This window comes from Triticum aestivum, chromosome 5B (genome assembly GCF_018294505.1).
Source record: "Triticum aestivum cultivar Chinese Spring chromosome 5B, IWGSC CS RefSeq v2.1, whole genome shotgun sequence".
Lineage (NCBI taxonomy): Eukaryota > Viridiplantae > Streptophyta > Magnoliopsida > Poales > Poaceae > Triticum > Triticum aestivum.
Window position 1 is genome coordinate 212,807,747 of NC_057807.1, and position 8,341 is coordinate 212,816,087.

Consider the following 8,341-nt stretch of genomic DNA (forward strand, 5'->3'; position numbering starts at 1 on the left):
AGAAGATGAAGCCTCTGACTAGTTCAATTGATAACCCAATTGATTCCATTCCAGTCTCCTCAATGCCATCAAAGGACCTTGTTCCTTTTGGTGAAGATTATGTGATTCCCAATGAATCTGATGAAGAAACTCCTTCTGCTACTTCGACAAAGCAGTTGGACGAAGAAATTGAAGTGGATGAAATCCCTTAAACCCCAGTCATTTCCTCACCTATGCCTCAGTTCACTGCTGAAGAGGCAGGTGTTGAAGTAATAGAAGATGAGGATGTGGACATTGACTGTACCACTCCTGTGCTCAACGGTGAATTTTGGGACAGTCAGCACCCCAACTCTCCAATGTTCACTCCGCTCCAAGCAATTCCTCAGTCCCCTGCTGCTACTGAAGTGCAAATGGGATCTAAAGAACCTCATGCAACCCCAAGTGTTCATGAAGAAATTCTAGCCACTAGTGCTGAAGAAAATGTCAATGAGGAAATGAAGAACCAGGCTGAAGCTGCAGAAGAGCCTGAAATTCCACAGCCAGAGGAACCTGAGATTGCGATTCCTGAGGTGGTGCTGCAATTGACTGACACTCCTCGACCCAAGCCAAAGGATCCCTTCTCAAGGAAGCAAAAATTCAAGGCTGATGATTTCTTTGGCGAGCACGTGTTCTTCACTAAATTCAATCCCTATGACAATGCTCGTCTTAGAAGGAAGCATTTCTGGACTGCCAGCTAGGCCAACTTCCATTCCTCACTACTTTTCAACAAGGACAAAGTCTTCGATCACGAGCATATTCCTCATGTGGACATGGAATCAATGAACTGCTTCTCTCAAGTCCTCAGCATGAATCATGATGTAGGCTTGCTAAATTTCTGCTCTGACATAGTTGATTGGAATGATGAGCTTATTCTTCAGTTCTACACAACTCTGCATATCACAGGTGATGCTGCTGACGTCAACTCGTGGGTGTTGGACTGGATGACTGAAAACACTCATTACAAGGCACCAGCCTCTAAATTGCTTCATGCCTTGCCAATCAGTCCTCCACCTGACGGTGCTTGTCAGTGTCAAAACCGGCGGATCTCGGGTAGGGGGTCCCGAACTGTGCGTCTAGGCGGATGGTAACAGGAGACAAGGGACACGATGTTTTTACCCAGGTTCGGGCCCTCTCGGTGGAGGTAAAACCCTACTCCTGCTTGATTAATATTGATGATATGGGTAGTACAAGAGTAGATCTACCATGAGATCAAGGAGGCTAAACCCTAGAAGCTAGCCTATGGTATGATTGTTGTTCGTCCTATGGACTAAAACCCTCCGGTTTATATAGACACCGGAGAGGGCTAGGGTTACACAGAGTCGGTTACAATGGTAGGAGATCTACATATCTGTATCGCCAAGCTTGCCTTCCACGCCAAGGAAAGTCCCATCCGGACACGGGACGGAGTCTTCAATCTTGTATCTTCATAGCCTTGGAGTCCGGCCGACGGTGATAGTTCGGCTATCCGGACACCCCCTAGTCCAGGACTCCCTCAGTGCTTGTTGTCTGTATAATGAGCCTGAACTCACTGATCACTATATGCAAGTACTTATGAAGCCGCTGAAGCCGGGTCAAGCCCCAAGGACCAAATTCCTCGTGAAGGAATTTCTCTATGTGCCAAGAACCATCTACCGCATTCTGATGAAGACCATGAGTCCCATCAAAGGCCATGACTCATCTGATGAAGAAATTATCGGAATGATGAAGAACATGCTTTTCAACATCATGCATGGCATCCCCATAAACTATCATGATTTCTTCATGAGGACTCTGGCGAATGTTGCACTTTCAACATTTGAGCTGAAGCCCTACGCGCCGTGGATCATGAGATTCCTCAGATCAAGATCTTCACTCAACTACCAGGCTGATTTTCAGAATCACCTCAGCTACTTGCCTCCTATTGAAGTTCTCAAGCGGACAATTTCCTCATCTGATGAGAAGGGCAAGTCACCAGCCGTTATCGATGAAGGCATTCGTCCATTGGATGGACAGTTCTGCAAAGCTGCATCTTACTCTACCAATGATGACTCTGGCACTCATGATTCTGCTGCCAATGCTACCAAGTCAAGTCCTCAAGCTACTACTCCTCATGTGATGACTAACCGTGAACTGCTTATAAGTCTTCACCAGAAGGTGGATCGAAATAACAAGTGGGTTAAGCGTCATTTTGGTTCCATTCTTCACAACATGACTTCCACACATAATGCAGTGAAGAAAAACCATTACTACCTCCATGAAGTACTTGATCGCACCTAGGCTATTCTGTCACATCTATATGGTGAAGAAGATTTGAAGCAAATGGGCTTCAAGGAATACTTTGACTGGTCTGCTCCTCCACCGAAGAAATACAAGAAGGTCAAGGTTCCTTCCTTGGTGGCTAGCTCATATTCTTCATCACGTGCCATGGATGAGCATGAAGACTTGGACGACACTGCAGCAGGCCCTACAATGACTAAAGACCCTAACAACGCTGGCGCTCCTCCATCATCATGATATTCTTCAGGGGCGTTAGTCCTCAGTTTCAACCCTTTTGGTCATTCAATGACAAAGGGGGAGAAATTTGAGTTAGTCTTCAAGCGGGTCTATCCTATATGGGCAGTTTTTTTGCTAAGTTACAACTCTCGTTCTTCTGATAACTTTGCTGGATCGAGTTGTAATCTTAAACTCTATGGTGGCCTGATACTTTTGTTGTGTTCTTCTGCATGCTTATCCCTCATTAATGTTAATGCACGCATGCTGAATTACATCAGTCACCATATTTCATCATGCATTTCAAATTCTTCATATTATATATCAAATGCGTGTATGGATTACAAGATATAGGGGGAGATCTCCATGATTATACTCTTCAAGTGTGCATTGCTTCAAAAGCAAATTCCTCACTATGTACATCTTCAGGGGGAGTTCTTCTATATCTTGCAATCAAATTCCTCAATATCAGTATTTACACTTCATATGTTTATCCCTGTTGAAAACTTAACCTATATTGTCATCAATCACCAAAAAGGGGGAGATTGTAAGTGCATCTAGTGCCCCTTAGTGATTTTGGTGTATTGAAGACTTATAGGTTAAGGGACCGATGCGTTTGTGAGTGTACACAGGTCTATAAGTCTATGAGGAGTTTGATATTTACAAAGAAAGTCGACCCCTAAAAATGAAGTTCTTCAACTGAAGACTTTGGATTTCTGAAGACTTTTTGAAGACTTTGAAAGTGAAGAAATTGGTGTGACCTTGAAGACTTGGCAATCATTCGAGGAACATGAAGCATGAAAACTTTTGTTTTCGTAGTTTCATTTTCTCTTTCTTGAGTCATAGGAAACACCGTACTGTTAAAGGGGGTCGAGGAAATACTAAGGAAAAATTTCAATGTGATGCTCAACTCAAAATCCTACACCTACCAATCCCTTCGAGTGAAGCCATTGGAAATCTTATACAGTTCAGTCATATTCTTCAGTGACAGAGACGAAGTTCTTCTGCTCTCTGAGGAATTTGTTCTGACTAAGGAGTTAGGAATTCGCCAGTGCGAATTGCCTACACAGTGAGGAACATGATAGCCCTGAGGATTTTCGTAGTCAAAATTCCGACCGTTGCTATGCTATGCGCCAGCTGTTCCAAAATATCTACCCACCTAACGGTCATATCAGACAAGGGCATTTATGTCTTATCATGTCGGGCTGCTCCCTAGGTTATAAATAGCCGCCCCCTACAACCACTAGATGGCTGGCTGCTCCGAGAGAAACTGACACTTGTCATTTGAGAGCATCCCATCCTTCGAGGACTTTGAGCGAAAATCATCAAGTGAGGAAAACCCAAATCCAACACCTACAAACCCAAAGTGATTGAGCATCACTGAAGAGATTGATCCTGTGTGGATCCGATGCTTGTTTCCTTTGAAGACTGTGCTTCTTCCAGACGGTTAGGCGTCAAGGTCTAGAGCATCCAAGAGGAATTGTGGATCGTCGAGTGACCGAGTTTGTGAAGGTTCGGAAGTCACTTGAAGACTTACCACGAGTGATTGGGCGAGGTCTATGTGACCTTAGCTCAAGGAGAATATGGTGACGACTGTGTGTCTGGGACTGGGTGTCCTCGAGTTTAAATACTCAGCCGCTCCAACCAGATGTACAACTGAGATAGCAGTTGGAACTGGTCTACCAAATCATTGTCTTCACCGAGCTTACTGGTTCTATCTCCTGAACTCTTTCATTTCCTCATGTCTGTTGTTGTGTGCCTATTCATATCTGTTTGAAGACTTTGACTGAAGACTTTCTCAATTTCCTCAGTTCAATTTCTTCAATCTGTCTGTTTCTTTCTTGTGTTATCCTGTGTTTACGCTTTGTGTACTCTGTGCTTGTCTTCATCTTGTCACGATGACTATGCTTGTACTCTGTTATGTTTATTTCTGAGTACTTATTCTGCTACAAGTAGTTCTTCATTTAGGAATTTCCTCACCAGCAAATTCCTCAGTGAAGAATTCATAAAAATCGCCTATTCACTCCCCCCCCCTCTAGTCGATATAACGCACTTTCAGGCAATAGTTAGACCGACTCCCGGACTGATCGGTGGCTAGGTCAACCGTGACAGCAGCTATGTGTGGCAGTTCATGATCACTCACTACGGTGTCAGCCTTGCTGCGGATTGCGGTCGCCATCGAAAGATCTTTGTGAGAGTCTCATCATTGTAGATCCAGTGGTTGACTTCCGCGGGATGAGACGCAAACTATAGACGAAGTCTTGACGTGCAGGGATAATTGTGCAACGGTGGTGGTCGTATGGCATGTAGTTTCTAGGATCGTGGAAAAGTTGTGGCGACAACACATGAGTGACTTCAATGGTGGTGGTGCTACTTTAGCACTCGGCCTTGAGCTCTGGGGTGAAAGCCCAGGTCTAGCCCGAGTTGTGTATCCCTGCAAATGGCTATGTTTTTACGTCTTTACCATGTTGAAGGCATTGCTCGGAATGCTCGGACTGATTCTTCAGGGTGAAACCCAAGATTCTGTCCTTGGGTGGTTGGATATGGTAATGGCAACGCTTGAGCATCGCTCCCTACCTGAAGGCGTTACTACTGAAGAACGTCGTCATCCTTGTGGTGTCATGACATGGTCGCTGTCGGTGTCAAAACCGGCGGATCTCGGGTAGGGGGTCCCGAACTATGCGTCTAAGGCTAATGGTAACAAGAGGCAGGGGACATGATGTTTTACCCAGGTTTGGGCCCTCTCGATGGAGGTAATACCCTACTTCCTACTTGATTGATCTTGATGATATGAGTATTACAAGAGTTGATCTACCACGAGATCGTAGAGGCTAAACCCTAGAAGCTAGCCTATGATTATGATTGTTGTTCTCCCACGGACTAAACCCTCCAGTTTATATAGACACCGGAGGGGGCTAGGGTTATACAGAGTCACTTACAAAGAAGGAGATCTAACATCCGGATCGCCAAGCTTGTCTTCCACGCAAAGGAGAGTCCCATCCGGACACGGGACGAAGTCTTGAGTCTTGTATCTTCACGGTCCAACAGTCCGGCCAAAGTATATAGTCCGGCTGTCTGGATACCCCCTTATCCAGGACTCCCTCAGTAGCCCCTGAACCAGGCTTCAATGACGATGAGTCCGGCGCACAGATTGTCTTCGGCATTGCATGGCAGGTTCCATCTCCAAATACTCCAAAGTAAACCTCAAACACTTAAATCGTGTCCGGCTCTGCAAGACGATTTTCACATACCACCGTAGAGAGAACGATATTCCACAAATATAATCTACTGACAACTTTAGATAACGTGACATCACACCATGGTCGAGTCATTATTCGAACCGTTTTCCCACAACCAGCCACCGCACATATTGCGAGGCGGTTTCCTCGGCACGTCTTGTCAAAGCAGAGATCATGTCCCCTTATCACGGGATCCTCATTAATACGGGTACGGGTAACCCAACCGTGCTATTAACGTGGCGCTTGGAAAATAAGCGATTTCATCAGGCAAGCGGGGAGGCGTGCCGTTTTCGCCACCTCTATAAAGGGATAAGGATCTCCCATTTTTACCCACGCCTTCTTCCTCCTTTGCTAATCCATTCTCGCACCCTCGAGCTCCAGCGCCCTAGTTCACGCCTTCTCCGCACAGCCAAACATGTCCGGAGCGGGAGGCAAGTGGGTGGCCTCCACCATCAAGGAGGAGCACATTACGAAGCTCCGGGCGGCCGGATACTTGGCCGCAGATATCGCGCACCAGCTCCCGGACGCAGGGCAGATTATTCCGACTCCGGGACCCCACGAGAGGGTCGCGTTCCTCGCCCACTTCGTCCGTGGACTGGGATTCCCACTGCACCCATTTGTCTGCGGGCTCCTGTTCTATTATGGGCTGGATTTTCATGATCTGGCCCCTAACTTCATCCTCAACATCTCGGCGTTTATCGTCGTGTGCGAGGCTTTTCTCCGCATCAGGCCCCACTTTGGCCTGTGGCTAAAGATCTTCAATGTGAAACCAAAGATAGTGGTCGGCCAGCAGGCGGAGTGCGGTGACACCATGGTGGGAAAGATGCCCAGCGTCACCTGGCTCGAAGGCTCCTTTGCGGAGGCCGTGAAGGGGTGGCAATCGGGGTGGTTCTACATCACCGAGCCACGCGACGCCAACTGGGTGGCGGCCCCCGAATTCCGATCAGACATCCCTGTGCGGCTCACTTCCTGGAAGAGGAAGGGCCAAGCCTGGGGCGCATCCGTGGAGCTGACCAGTCTCCAAAACTGCATCAAAAACATGATAACCAAGAATATCAAGCTGGTCAATTGTAACGCCCTCGATGCGGCTATATCTCCCACGTGTCGAAGCACGACTTAGAGGCATAACCGCATTGAAAGCAATGTCGCAAGTGAGGTAATTTTCACACAACCCATGTAATACATATGGGAAAGAGATACATAGTTGGCTTACAATCGCCACTTCACACAATTACATGAATAAAGCATTACATCATCCAGATACAATCAAGGTCCGACTACGGAACCAAAATAAAAGAAGAACCCCAAATGCGACAAAAGGCCCCCGATCGACCCTAACTGGGCTCCACTACTGATCAACTAACACGAAACCAAATAACGGACAAGATCTTCATCGAGCTCCTCCTGAGCTTGGTTGCGTCATCTGCACGGACTCAACGGCACCTGCAAGCTGGTTTTGGAAGTATCTGTGAGCCACGGGGACTCAGCAATCTCGCACCCGCGAGATCAAGACTATTTAAGCTTATAGGAAGGATGGAGTAATGAGGTGGAGCTGCAGCAAGCGACTAGCATATATGGTGGCTAACATACGCAAATGAGAGCGAGAAGAGAAGGCAAAGCACGGTCGATAAAAGTATGATCAAGAAGTGATCCTGGACTACCTACGTCAAGCATAACTCCAACACCGTGTTCACTTCCCGGACTCCTCCGGAAAGAGACCATCACGGTTACACACACGGTTGATGTATTTTAATTAAGGTCAACTTCGGGTTTTCTACAACCGGACGTTAACAAATTCCCATCTGCCCATAACCGCGGGCACGGCTTTCGAAAGATAATACCCTGCAGGGGTGTCCCAACTTAGCCCATCACAAGCTCTCATGGTCAACGAAGGAATAGACCTCCACCCGAGACATTCCGATCAGACTCGGTATCCCGGTACAACAAGACATTTCGACAGGGTAAAACTAAACCAGCAACACCGCCCGAATGTGCCGACAAATCCCGATAGGAGCTGCACATATCTCTTTCTCAGGGCACACTCAGATGAGCGCTCCGTACAACTAAAACCAAACCTCGAGTTTCCCCGAGGGGGCGCTGCACAGGACTCTAGTTTGGACCAACACTCAGAGGAGCACTGGCCCGGGGGGTAAAATAATGATGACCCTCAGGAGCGCGACTCCCAAGGGAAAAGAAAAGGCTAGGTGGCAAATGGTAAAACCAATGTTGGGCATTGCTGGAAAAGCTTTACTTAAGGCGAACTGTCAAGGGGTTCCCATTATAGCCCAACCGCGTAAGGGACGTAAAATCCGGGAACATAACACCGATATGACGGAAACTAGGGCGGCAAGAGTGGAACAAAACACCAGGCATAAGGCCGAGCCTTCCACCCTTTACCAAGTATATAGATGCATTAATTAAGTAAGATATATTGTGATATCCCAACAAGTAAACATGTTCCAACAAGGAACAACATCTCCGTGTTCCAACAAGGAACAAACTTCAATCTTCACCTGCAACTAACAACGCTATAAAAGGGGCTGAGCAAAGCGGTAACATAGCCAATCAACGGTTTGCTAGGACATGGTGGGTTAGAGGTTTGACATGGCAATTTG